The sequence below is a fragment of the Anolis carolinensis genome, chromosome 4 (assembly GCF_035594765.1).
Source record: "Anolis carolinensis isolate JA03-04 chromosome 4, rAnoCar3.1.pri, whole genome shotgun sequence".
NCBI classification, from domain to species: Eukaryota; Metazoa; Chordata; class Lepidosauria; order Squamata; family Dactyloidae; genus Anolis; species Anolis carolinensis.
Genome location: NC_085844.1, coordinates 242,364,054 through 242,378,613, shown reverse-complemented (window position 1 = coordinate 242,378,613; position 14,560 = coordinate 242,364,054). Strand labels below are relative to the sequence as shown.

Here is a 14,560-nt window from a genome sequence, read left to right as displayed (position 1 = left end):
CTTGGACTGCAATGGGAGGCGAGGGGCCCGATTGTCCTTCAGGTTGGCTGTTAGACATGGCAAAGCGGGGCCCAAGGTAAAGGCCCCGTAGAATCGGCAACCCTCCTTTCTACTTGGAGAAAGCCTCGTGGAATTCAACAGGAATTATTATTGCAATTTGCATTGGGTATGCAATTAATGTTTTATATTTCCTTTTTGCAACCCACCCATGTTCTGATTTTAGTTCTGCTCCTCAAACTTTTCGAGAGTGCAAAACTACGTGTGCTAGAACTGAAAAAAGGAATCACAAAGTCCTGGTTGCTGTGAGTTTTCCAGGCTGAATGGCCATGTTCCAGAAGCATTCTCCCCTGAAGTTTCGTCCACATCCATAGCAGGCATCCTCAGAGGTTGTGAGGTTTCTTGGAAACTAAGCAAGAGGGGTTTATATATTTGTGGTCTGTCCAGAGTGGGAGAAAGAACTCATGTCTGCTTGAGACAAGTGTGAATGTTTCAATTGGTCAGCTTGATTAGCATTGAATGGCCTGGCAGCTTCAATGCCTGGCTGTTTCTTGCCTGGGGGAATCCTTTGTTGGGAGGTGCTAAGAGCCCCTGGTGGCACAATGGGCTAAACCCTTGTGCTGGCAGGACTGATGACTTGAAGGTTGAGTTGCTGACCTGAAGGTTGCTGGTTCAAATCCAACCCGGGGAAAGCACAGATGGGCTCCCTCTATCAGCTCCATACGGGGACACGAGAGAAGCTTCCTACAAGGATGGTAAAAACATCAAAACATTTGGGCATCCCCTGGGCAATGTCCCTGCAGTCGGCCAATTCTCTCACACCAGAAGCAACTTGCAGTTTCTCAAGTTGCTCCTGACATGAAAAAAAGCTGGCCCTGATTGTTTCCTGTGTGGAATTCCACTGTCTTCTGACTGTTGTTCTTTATTTACTGTCCTGAGTTTGAAGGTTTTTTAATACTACACAGAGAAGCCATTGAAATCCACAAGCATATGGACCATTTCAACAGAAAGGAGGAAAACCATGAAAATGAACAAAATCTGGCTAGTAGTATTTAAAAAAAACCTCTAAAATCAGGACAGGAAATAAAGAACAACTCTCTGAAAACGGGAATTCAAGATGTGAAACAATTAGGACCAACAAAAGACCAGGAATCAGCCAGGCTTTGAATGTACAAGGCTTTTCAATGCTAATCAAGGCGATTAACTACAACATTCACATTTGCCTTCAGTAGATAAGAGTTCTTTCTCCCACTCTTGACCTTCCACAGATATACTATTAACCTCACTCGCCTAGTTTCCAATATGCCTCACAACCTCTGAGGATGCATGTCATAGATGTGGGTGAAACATCAGGAGAGAATGCTTCTGGAACATGGCCATAGAGCCCAGAAAACTCATAGCAACCCAGTGATTCCAACCATGAAAGCCTTTGACAAACAATGTGCTTTTAGTTGCCTAAAAACACCTACTCTCCCTTAAAATATATTTGCCTTTAAATCATGTGCCCAAGAGACAAAAATAAGCAGACTTCTTTCAAAGTAACCTAGTTGGTTTACTCGCAAATTTCATGTATGCAGCATACAGGTTCTTTTTCTAATGTATCCAGTTACAGAAAGGATTTGAAATAGTTTCTCTGTGTAGCTAACACAGGGCTTCTTTCTCATAATCAACCGTCCATAATCTAAAGTAGCTATCTGTTCTGAGAGTCTAATAGAGCCTCTAGTCTGTTTCAACTAACTTCTAAACTGTACTGTTTCTACCGAAGTCTCTAAGCATACATCTTCTATAGTCTTCCAAACTGCACTGTTTCTAAAATTGGAGTCTGAGTCCTGAATAAGAATATGTTTCTATAAATATCTTAGGCATGCATGATTTAAAGCTTATCCTCAAAACGGTATAGTCAAGAGAAGTCCCACTCTCTTCTGCTTTGGTCAGACCTCACATGGAGGAATATTGTGTCTAGTTCTGGATTCCAGAATTCAAGAAGGACATGGACAAGATGGCAAGTGTCCCGAGAAGGGTGACCTAAAGGATCAAAGGTTTGGAAACCAATCAGTATAAGGAATGGCTTAAGTAGCTGAATATATTTAGCCTGGAGAAGAGAAGGCTGAGAGGAGACATGATAGCCATGTGTAAATATTTGATAGGAAGTCACATTGAGCGGGCAAGCTTGTTTTCTGCTGCTCTGGAGATGACACAATGGAGCAATGGACTCAAACTGCAGGGGGAAAAAAGATTCCACCTAAATATTAGGAATAATCTCCTGATGGCAAGAGCTGTTGAGAAGTGAAATATGCTGCCTCAAAGTGTGGTGGAGTCTCCTTTTCTAGGGGTGTTTAAGTAGAGGCTGGATGGCCATCTGTGCAGGGGTGTTCCTGCATGATAGAATGGGGTTGGACTGGATGGCCCTTGAAGTCTCTTCCAACTCTATGATAATATGATTTTTTTGTGTCAGGAATGACTTGAGAAACTGCAAGATCCTTCTAGTGTGAGAGAATTGGTTGTCTGCAAGGATGCTGTCCAGGGGACGCCTGCATGTTTTACCATTCTGTGGGAGGCTTCTCTCATTTCCCTTGCATGGGAAGCTGGAGCTGACAGACGGAGTTCACCCAGCTCCCCAGATTCGAACCACTGACCTTTCGGTCATCAGTCCTGCCAGCACAAGGGTTTAACTCATTGCACCACCAGGGGCTCTGATAATATATTGTTATGTGAATTCAGCTCACATAAATCAAGAGGTTCGGAAGCAGACAAAAGGGTCGAAAGAAGCTCAAACAAGTTTGAAGGCGAGGCAAGGTCTTTATTCTCAATGGCCAAAAAGGATATCAGCAGAGCTAGTGCTCAAAGTATTGACATAACCTCAACTGTGAACAAATGGGTTTTTTATAGCAGTACAGAATAATTGAAAATTGCCGTGATGGCTTTCCATTGGTCTCAGAGGGTTCTGGTTAAGACTCGCAGCCTCATTGAGTCGGCTTGGTTTCTGCTTATATTGGATTCAGTATCAAGCCTGGAAGTTTCAGAGATGTGTTGCTTGGCAGTGCACATCCTCTCATAAACAAACTAAAGTATGTATTAAAATGAAATGCCTTTGCCTTAGGACGCATCCACACTGTAGAATTAGTGCAGTTTGACTCCACTAGGGGTCTTTCCAGACAGGCTCTATATCCCAGGTTTTTTATTTATTCCACATTATCCAGCAGTAAGGACTCATATAATCCAGTTTAAAGCAGAAAGCCTGGGATCGGATCCTGGGATATAGGGCCTGTCTGGAACGGCCCTTGGTTCAATGCTTCTGAATGCTGGAATTTGTAGTTTGCGGAGGCACCAGCCATGGCAGCTAAAGTTCAGTCAAACTGCCTTAATTCTGCCATGTAGACGAGACATGGGCAGCTTTGGTAGCCTTGGTAGATGACCTACGAAGACAGCTAGGTAGGGGGAGTGTGTCCCTTTTGGTTCTTCTGGATCTCTCAGTGGCTTTCGATACCATTGACCATAGTATTCTTTTGAATCGTCTCGCTGGGATGGGATTGGGAGGCACCATTTTACAGTGACTCTGTTTCTTTCTGGAGGACCATATCCTGAAGGTGGTGCTGGGGGGCTCCTGTTTGAACCCCCAGCTTTTGACCTATGGGGTTTCTCAGAGTTCCATTTTGTCCCCCATGCTGTTTAACATATACATGAAAACGCTGTGTGAGGTCATCGGGAGTTTTGGAGTACAGTGTCACCTATATGCAGATGACACCCAACTCTACTACTCCTTTTCTCCTAAAGCCAAGGAAGCTGTCCTGACCCTAAACCTATGTCTATCATGAGTAATAGACTGGATGAGGGCAAACAAACTGAAGTTTAATCCAGGTGAGACAGAGGTGCTCCTGGTCATTCGGAAGGCAGGTGAGAGAGATTAGGGATCCAGCCTGTGCTGGATGGGGTTGCATTCCCTCTGAAGATATAGGTCTGCAGTTTGGGGACTCGGCACTGAACCTGGAGGCCAAGGTATCTGCAGTGGCCAGGAGGGCCTTTGCACAATTGTAACTTGTGTGCCAACTGTGCCCATTCCTTGAGAAGCCAGATCTGGCCAAGGTGGTACATGCTTTAGTTACATCCCATCTGGATTACTCTGACGCGCTCAAATTGGGGCTGTCTCTGAAGAGCGCTGAGAAACTTCAGCTGGTCCAAAGAGCTGCAGCCAGGTTGCTCACTGGTGTTGGCTGCAGGGAGTGGACAATCCCGCTGTTGCAGCAGCTCCACTGGCTGCCAGTCTCTTTCTGGGCACAGTTCAAAGTGCTGGTAATGACCTAGACAGTTCAGGTCCAGGCTATTTGGCTGACCGCATCCCCTTGTACAAACCTGCCTTCCAGGCCCTGAGATCCCCTTCAGGAGAGGCTCATCATTCCCTCGGTTCCACCTCCATATCAGGCTTGATTTGTTGGAACAAGAGAGCAGGCCTTTCTTCACGGTGGCTGTTCGTCAACTATTGAACTCCCTTCTTTCCAGGGAAACCAGAATGGCCCCTTTCCTGTTGTGCTTGTGGCAGGCTAAAACGTTTTTATTCAAGCAGGCTTTTAAAGAAGAAGGGGTTTAAGAGCCCCCGGTGATGCAGTGGGTTAAACCGCTGAGCTGCTGAACTTGCTGACCAAAAGGTTAGTGGTTTGAATCCCGGGAATGGAGTGTCAGCCCCAGTTTGTGTCAACCTAGCAGTTCGAAAACATGCAAATGTGAGTAGATTAATAGGTACCGCTCCAGCGGGAAGGTAATGGCACTCCATTCATTCATGCCGGCCACATGACCTTGGAGGCGTCTACGGACAACCTGACTCTTCAGCTTAGAAATGGAGATCAGTACCAACCCCCAGGGTTGGACATGACCCTACTACAACCTTTACCTTACTAAGGGGGTGCTGTGGTTTTTAACTTTGAATGTGTTTTAATGGTTTTTAATGGAATTTAAAAAATACTGGTTATATTTAATCCTTTTTAATGTTCATATATTTTCATGTGTTGTCGAAGGCTTTCATGGCCAGAATCACTGGGTTGCTGTGTTTTTTCCGGACTGTGTGGCCATGTTCCAGAAGTATGAATGTTTCAATTGGCCAGCTTGATAAGCATTAAATGGCCCATCAGCTTCAAAGCCTGGCTGTTTCTTGCATGGGGAAATCATTAATTGAGAGATGTTAACTGGCCCTGATTGTTTAAGAAACCATGAAAATGAACAATATTTGGCTACCAGTATTTAAAAAAACCCCTCTAAAATCAGGACAGTAAATAAAGAACAACACTCAAAAGACAAGGGAATTCCAGACAAGAAACAACTTTAAACAGAGGCTGTATGGCAATCTGTCAGGGGTGCTTGAATGCGATTTTCCTGCTTCTTGGCAGGGGGTTGGACTGGATGGCCAACCCCCTGATTCTAGGGCCAGCTAACACCTCTCAACAAAGTATTCCCCCAGGTAGGAAGCAGCCAGGCTTTGAAGCTGCTGGGCTATTAAATGCTAATCAAGGTGACCAGTTGTAACATTCACACTTGCTTCAAACAATGAAGAGTTCTTTCTCCCACCCTGGACATTTCAGATACAGTAGAGTCTCACTTATCCAACATAAATGGCCCAGCAGAACATTGGATAAGCAAATATGTTGGATAATAAGGAGGGATTAAGGAAAAGCCTATTAAACATCAAATTAGATTATGATTTTACAAATTAAGCACCAAAACATCATTTTATACAACAAATTTGACAGTGATGTTGTGTAGTAATTACTGTATTTACGAATTTAGCACCAAAATATCACAATGTATTGAAAACATTAACTACAAAAATGTGTTGGATAATCCAGAACGTTGGATAAGCGAGACTCTACTGTATATAAACCCCACTTGTCTATATTCCAACACCTCACAGCCTCTGAAGATGTCTGCCATAGATGTGGGCAAAACGCCAGAAGAGAATGCCTCTGGAATATGTCCATACAGCTCGGAAGACTCACAGCAACCCACTGTATATTTTCACATTGTTGTGCTGATGCTTTTATGTTATTGAGTCCCGTTCGGAGAAGATAAAGCGGGGCATAAATATAATAATAATGAACTTGGGCCCTCCAGGTGTTTTGGACTTCAACTCCCACAATTCGGCTGTTAGGAATTGTGGGAGTTGAAGTCCAAAACACCTGGAGGGCCCAAGCTTGCCCATGGCTGGTGTAGTTGTATCCTGACTTGTAGATGTTGTAAAACTATAACACCCAAGGCCGTGGAGTCTGCAGGGTGTGCAGCCAAAACAAAGGATCATGTGTTTATTTGACAAACGGCATGCCCTATTTCTAGCTGTTACAGGAATAAATGGAAGAATGTCAGTGAGAATGAGTTTCTCTCCCTGGCCCCGCCCCCTACCTAGGCCCCGCCCCTTCCGCAGTCTCGCGGTGTTTCCTCGGGCGGCCATTTTGGCGACGGGTTCTACAGGCGGAGCAACAGGCCTTCTACTTCCTCCGCCCAGAAAGCGAAGCCAAGCCGTGTGAAGGAGAGAAGGAGGAAATGGCGGCCGTCGTCGTCGACGCCTTCGCCGCTTGCCGGGGCTGAGCAGCGAAGCTAAGGGATTGGGAGAGATCCGCTTCCTTCCCTCTCCGAGCCCCGCTTTGCAGCCTCTCTGTCGGTGAGTGAGTGGGTGAGGGAAGGGTTGAGGCCTAGCGGGTGGAGCATAAGGTAGGCCTCGCCGTTGAGCCATAGGCCCATCCATCTCACCCAGTCATCTTGTCAGTAAAAGGAAGTAAAGACACAATCAGATGGACGTCTAAAGGCGGCCTTACCCTTGGTCACAATTCCGCTTACATCGCGCGGTAAAACGGTGGTGAAGAAGCCTTTTGTTTGGGAGGCGTATTGAGTCGCTGTATTAACCGTGGTCTTTTTTTGGCAACAGGTTTTGAACAGGTTAAGTGCCTCTTCTCCGTAATGTTTGGGATCAGACACGTTTTGCCAATGTTAATATTCGTTGTTTATTTCCTATTTATCACAATTTATCTCCTGGTGAAGGGACCCAAAGCGTTTAACGGCAAACAACACAGTACAATGAATACAGGGCAAGGGCGTTAAAATACGAATATAAAATAATATTTTGTGGCACAAGAAAAAAAAAAGCATTTCCAACTCGATTTAAAAATTGCATGGTGTTCCCCGGATCCCACTTAGCCCATCCCCAGTATCTTAATCAAGAATTGAAAGACGTAAATGAGGCCATTTCCACAGAGCTGTATAAAATCCACATGGAACTGGATTATATGTCAGTGTGGACTCGTAATCCATTAAAAAGCAGATATTGTGGATTATCTACCATGATATCCTGGGTCATAGCTGTGTGGAAGCCCTTAGGCCCCTTCCACACATATGAATAAAATCCAACATTATCTGCTATAATAATAGCAGGGGCTTGGGCAGTCTTACAAAACACTCAAGGTGCAACATACAAAAAGTGCTTAAAAATAACATAAAACAATAATCAGCCAACATAAACATCACAACTTCACATCGCCTCCTGATTAAAACAGTAAAATACAGCAATTGCTGCAGGTAAGAGCAACACTAATCGATCTCAGTCTTGTAAAGTGCTTGATAAAGAATCTGAAGGTCCTCATATATATTAGTAAAGAATCTAAATATAGTAAAAGGCATGTTGGAAAAGCCATGTCGTCAATTTTGTACGGAAGGCTTGGAGTGTGGGGGCTAGCCTGATCTCCCTTGAGGGGGCATTCCAAAGCTGGGGGTCTTTGAATTGGGATATATGGTAGTGTGGAGTCAGGGCTCTTCCCGATAGCCATATAACCCAGAATATTAAGGCAGGAAATCTCACAATATCTGCTTTGGACTGGGTCCCCTTCCACACAGCTGAATAAAATCCTACATTTTTTGCTTTGACGTGAAATATGTGTACTCATAACCCAGTTCAAAGCAGATATTGTGGGATTTTCTGCCTTGATATTCTGAGTTATATTACTGTGTGAGAGGACCCTGGGTTATCTGAGTCCACACTGCCATATATTCCCTTGAAAGCAGATAATGTTGGGATTTTATTCAGCTGTGTGGAAGGGGCCTCAGATAACCCAGTTCAAATAAGATATTGTGGACTATTCTGCCTTGATATGTGGTTGTGTGGAAGAGCCCTTAAACTTAAGGAATAAAACAGCGTTTTTGTTGACTTCCTGTCATTCAGTTGGTGGCCATAATCACACCTTTTCTTTTGTGCTATTTTCCATGTGTTTCTACAATAAAGGGGGTTTTGGTTTTCTAATCACCTGTTTATCTGCTCCTTTAATATTATGTCAACTGCCTACATCTCAAACTGATTAATCTCCTGATAATTCAAAAGTAGTATTACTGCATTTTAGTTTTTTTTAAGTCAATTGGTGATTCTTTAGAATCACAGAGATGGATGAGGCCACAAAGGTCCTTTACCATGCGTCAAAATACCATTAAAACATTCCTGACAGCAGCCTCTTCTTAAAAACCTCAAAAAAAAAAAGAAAGAAAGAAAAGAAAAGGAGACTACAGGAAGTTCTTCCTAATGTTTAGGTAGAATTCCCTTTCCACCCAAACATTAGGTGCAATTTGAATCAATTGCTCTGTGTCCCTCCTCAATATGACATGCTTTCAAATATTTAAACATGGCTATCATGTCTCCTTTCAGCCGTCTTTCCTCAAATCTAAACACGTGCACTATTTTCTATATTCTTCTTTTTCATGTGAAGATCAGTTTTTCTGATCTGTTTATTTTCCCTTTTAATATTGTGTCAATCTTCTCCACATACAACTGATTAATATTCTAATATTCAGATATATTGTCAGTGCAGTTTTATTCTTTTTTGAAATTCACTAGTGATCCTTTAATCAGTCTGGATAATTTTTTGGAATACCTGTGTTTATACACACACACACACAACATGCAGTGCCCTAGGCTAAACATGAAATTGTTTCATATTCATCTTAGTCAAAAACACTGAAGATAGTTTTATACAGTACTGTATTTGTAAAATAATTGTTGTTTGAAACAAGGTTTGTGTACATTGAAGCGTCAGAAATCAAAACGTATCACTTTCTCAGCCATCCATGTAGACATTTTCAGAATTTGCAGTGTTTTGGAATTCTAGATAAGGGATGTTCAACCTATATTTGGTATTTGAGGATGGAATTGCTTTCCACACTTACTGAACGGAGCCTAAGGAATTTCAGGAATTCTCATTTACCCAACAAGATTTGATCCTTTCATCATTTTACTGCCAAATTAAAGTACTTGCTCTTCCTACCCACCAATATGTCTTTATGTTTTCCAGTGGTTGTATAAGTTTTTTAATCTTTCCTTTTCTGTACATCATTCAATTTGTGTAGTTTGGGTGATCATGGGTACACTACAAATAACTTATGTGCTATTTCATATTCTATTGAAGTTTGATATATTTGGTTTGGTCTTATATAAGTAAATAATTCTGTCTGAATTCCTTTAAAATATAAGATTCCAGTTTTATTATGAGTAATATGCTTTTATTGTACTATAATAGATTTAAAAGGGAAATATTAACAGATTTTGCACCTTGTTATTTTTGTAAAACCAAATAGCTATATAAATAAATGCATTTACTTAGCAGACCATGGTAGGACAAAAGAAATATAAATTTTGCTCTCTGGGTTGTTACAGAACTGAACAAAGTGAGTTTGTGGCAGATTGGTCCAATATTGGGCTTTCTTTTCTAAAAAAACAACAACACAGTTTTCTCTTGTTTTGTAGAGGGATATTCCATATCTCATGGCTCTTGGAATACTATTCCAAGGGCTAGAACATTGTTTCAGAAGTTTACAATACCATACTTCTTAGTGTAGTAAACCTTCACACGTTTTTTTTCTGCAAAAATGATTTGTGAAAAATAATAAGTGAAGTACCCGGTGGCACAGTATGCTAAAGTGCTGAGCTGCTAAACTTGTAGACCAAAAGGTTGCAGGTTCAAATCCGGGGAACGGAATGAGTGCCCGCTGTTCGCCCCAGCTTCTGCCAACCTAGCAGTTCGAAAACATGCAAATGTGAGTAGATCAATAGGTACCACTCTGGTGGGAAGGTAACGGCGCTCCATGCAGTCATGCCAGCCACATGACCTTGGAGGTGTCTACTGACAACGCCAGCTCTTCAGTTTAGAAATGTAGATGAGCACCAACCCCCAGAGTTGGACACGACTGGACTTAACGTCAGGGGAAACTTACCTTACCTTTACTTACCATTTTATTTCAAGGAGATAATCAAGAGGTCTTGGATATGTTGGACTGGACAGACTAGCAATTCTAGTCAGGTTATCCAATCCCAAGATTTGCCAAGAGTTGCTGTCAGTTAAAGGGTGGTGGTCATGAATTCTATTTTTGAATGTCTTTGAATTTTATAAGCTTAACCCAAACCTGTGCTTCCCTGGCATTATAATTTGTACATTACAAAATATGTAAGTCATTTCATGTATGTGTTTGTTTATAAAAATATCTGACACTCATGCTCTCCATCTTTAAAGACAGTCCCCAAGGTAAAACAAAGTCCACAAAAGAGCAGTACATTGATTGGCTAACCAGAATGCACATACACTACGAAAAAGCTTTTGATACTACACTGGCTTCTTCGTTAAACCAAAATAAGTTAACAAAAGACAGGAGAAGGAAATATTCCCAAGATCATTGATAGAACTTTTTATGAAGAAATGTGGTAAATCAGAATATGTAAAAGCTGTCTGATTACTGTCAGGATATAAATTACTCATCATTCTACTAAATGGGCTGGTGGAATACCAGAAATGAAGGAGGCAAATTTGCCTCTGTTAGGAGAACATTTCACAGATGTTGTGGCTCATTGAACAGGCCATCTCCTGAATAATTCTTGGGAAATGTTTAAGGTAATTGCCCCATTTTGTAATTAAGTGTTGTTATTTTCTGAGAAATTCAGCACTTATAACAACATAAATTTCCCTTAGCAAACTAACATTTGGATAACAATTCTAACTAATCCTCTCGAGCTGAGTGTTGTGTATAGATATATATCAGAGACATTTGATCCAGCTTTTGATTTGCGTATTTCTTGCCTAGAAATTGCATTAGGCGTGGAGATATTTGTAAAGTAATAAGAGTGACCATTATATTTACAATCTCATTAGATGTAGTATTTGATGTGGTTACATTTTTGGCTTTGTTGATCATGAAGATGAGAGTTGTTGGCCTTGAAGATGAGAGAGCAATGCTGTGTGTCTGGGAGGCTCTTGGGAGAGTATATATCTGAAGGCTGTGAGTGAAATAACTACATAGAGATCCCAAAGACTGCGAAATAAATCTTTGACACTGCTTTATCTATAGTATTCTGTAGTTGGTGCAAACCTAAATGGAGCTCCTGAGCTATGTGAGTGGAGGTCACAAATTGGTCTAGGTTTTGGCTCTGTAGAAAAAATAGAATGATTTGCAAGACTGTGGATGACATCGGTTTTCATAAGCGGATTCAGTAATGCTGGCTTTTTTTGTTTTAGTAACAAGAAGGAACAATTAGGTATCATAATCTCAGTTGCTTTTAAATGCTTTGATATTGTATTTAATTGGGAAATTTCTGTTACTTTTAATACATGAAGACAATGAACTCAATGTTCTCTAAAAAAAATAGCAACCTAGATTGCAACTATGAATGTACATTTTTTAGTCTTGATTTGACTTCATTTTTCTCCTTGAATTTTTCATCGGCACACATTTTATAGCAAGTTGTAAATCTTTGTGTTTTTCCCCTTTGGTGAAAAATTTGAGCATGTTTAATGTAGCATATGTCACGTGCACATTTTTAAAGCACTTTTATTAGCTTGCACATTGTTCCCATGGTTTTTGCCACTCCTCCATCTCACAGTGTGTATTTTAGCCAGTTGCATTTTATAATGTGTAATTCATTTCTTATTGTATCAAGTCTACTTTCATTGTGATAATTGAATTAAATAAAATTATTTTCCATCCCTTGATGCTTTGTTGAAATATCACTTATTGTAATGTTTATGATTAGTCATTCAGTTATAAGCCATAATTTGATTTATTGCTGCCTTACCAGGTTTAAAAAAAAACCAAAAAAAACCCTGGATTCATAATGATACCTGAATCTACAGATGCCATGTTCCCCTAGTTTGTTAAGTGGGTTGATAAAGAGGACAGTAGAAAAGCAAAATGGGAATGTGGCCAAGCCATTCATCTGGCATTGTCAGGACCCAGGCTGCGGAGCACCAATAACCATGCGCAGAGACCAGAATCTATCTAATATCTTTATTATAGAAATATATAAAGTCAATAAAAACAAGTGAAGAATATAGTTCAGAAGCAGACCTTTCAGATGAGGTCAAATTTAGTCCAGAAATGTATTGTCCAATATAAGATATTAGAGTTCAAAGTTTTAATCCACTTGACCGAAACACACTTTGCCAAGCAAAGTGTGGGGAAATGACAGAGTCTTTAAAGTTCAAGGTAGCTTGACAACAAGGCTGGAAAATAAACTTGATTCTTGGCTAGATCAAAGACTTGAACGAGGCAAACACGAAGCATGAATAAAGTCCAAGGAAGTCCGTGAAACAAGGCAAGGCTGGAAACTTGATCCGGGAAACAAGGAACTGGGTTTACGAAGTCCACACACGATCTCTCTCCTCAAGCTGAACAATTGACTCCGCAAGGTTCCCCTTGCGGCAAAACCCCTATATAGGGTCTTGTTTTCTCGCCAACAGAACACTTTCCCTGGAGAACAAGGAGCGAAACTCAACTCTGTCCAGATGCATGACTCCTTAGAATTTCTCAAGGGAAGCAGACCTAATCAGCTAGTTGTTTGGCAGCGATTCTGAGACTCCGGCGATTAGCCTCCCTGACTCCTCTATCTCTATTATAATTGTCCTTTCGGGAAAACGGGGGAGAATTCTGCCCAAGGCTTGTTTGGTTAACTTCCTGAGGACAAACATCCTCCAGGTGGAGAGACTCCGATTCAAGCTGAAACGGTGGAAAACCCATGTTTTCCTCCTCGTCTGTCACAATAGTACTAGGAACGGGACTACAAGGCCCATGAGACATCACAGGCATACAATTTGTAGTCTAAACAACAAAATGTGAGATACAAACCATTACTGTACTTCCCTTCATTTAAAAAATGCTAAAGCTCTTAGTCATGCTTACTAATCTTTATGATAAGTAGAAACCTTTATTTGCCCTTGTTCCTTTGGAATGTATCTAAACTTGAACCCAGTTATAAGATGACTTATTATAAATAACTTTGATTTCATTAACACAAGTCTTTTTGTTACTTTGAAATGATACGTTATCACCAGAAATGTAAATTAGGAAGGATAATGTTCTTAAGGTAGTCAGATGTCTAATAATACAACAACTGCTTTCTTAAGATGGTCCACTTGTTTAGGCTGCTCTTACCTTATCAAAGCAGAGCAGCTTGGGAATCAGCCAGAGAGTTATTAAAAAAATAGTCCACATCAGTATTCTGCATCAAGTACCGAGACAAGGAAGTAAAAGAACAGAGGAAAGACTAAGATGGGAAAACAAATTATGGGGTTCCAGTAGACAGGTTCAGCATGGCCACTAAACATCAGAAAATACAAAAAACATGCTCGCATAATATGGTAAAATCATAGGAATCCTGATTCACTGTGGATTGGCAATATACTGTATTGGACCATTCTGATTGAAAACTCCTACGTGGAATGAAAGCAACTGTAATAAACCATGAAGAGTTCTTAAATAAACAATGACAATGGACTCTATTGTGTTGTGCCAAATGGGGCACAACTGCTGCAAACAAGAGTTCACAAACAAGTGTAATATAAACTGGATTTAGTATTTGATTTGTCCAGTCACAGAGATTTAGGTCATAGAATTATAGAATCAGAGTTGAAAGAGACCTCATGGGCCATCTAGTCCAACCCCCTGCTGAGAAGCAGGAAATCGCATTCAAAGCACCCCAACAGATGGACATCCAGCTTCTGCTTAAAAGCCTCCAAAGAAGGAGTCTCCACCACAGGTGATCAGAGTTTACAAAACAAAACACAAAAGTTGCTGTACACAAGCTTGAGTGCCCTCTGATGCCTGCAAAACTAATTGGAGCTTATTCCTACAGATCCCCGGCATTTTTGTATGATATTAATACCCTACATGTAAGATAACCTCATTAGATGCCTTCCTTTCAGCACATTGTAAGGATAATTGATGGCTAATTCAGTAACATCATGAGAATAGGGCCACACTGTCTGGAAATGGTCTTGGGTATGCTGTTTATGACTAAAATTTCAGGTGCAGCTTACATGTAACAGGTTACAGAAAACTTTGCAAAACAGTGAGGAAATAGCTATTCTACTGTATTTTCATAGTTCACAAGGGAAAATGATTCCCTCAATTAAATTTGTGATGGTGTATGAATTAAATCCAGCTGCCATTTAAATTGACATTATTTTAAGATAATCCATATGATGAATGGACGAATTAAAATATGAAGAAAAATTTACCATAGCATGAAGGTTAAATATAAGTAGAAATTATATCTAAAACT

General features: G+C 40.9%; 1 protein-coding gene across 6 annotated transcripts in view; it reads left to right on the top strand.

The window, feature by feature from the left end:
• Nucleotides 1-9: 9 nt before the first annotated feature.
• dido1 (death inducer-obliterator 1) overlaps nt 10-14,560 on the top strand; it is a 73,701-nt gene continuing 59,150 nt past the window's right edge. For 5 of the 6 annotated variants that reach the window (XM_016993469.2, XM_016993468.2, XM_016993467.2 and 2 more), the window contains exons 1-2: nt 10-166; nt 6,386-6,640. The gene's annotated coding sequence lies outside the window, so the exon portion shown is untranslated. The remainder of the gene's footprint in view (nt 167-6,385; nt 6,641-14,560) is intronic. The other variant, XM_062979027.1, reaches the window with a different exon arrangement.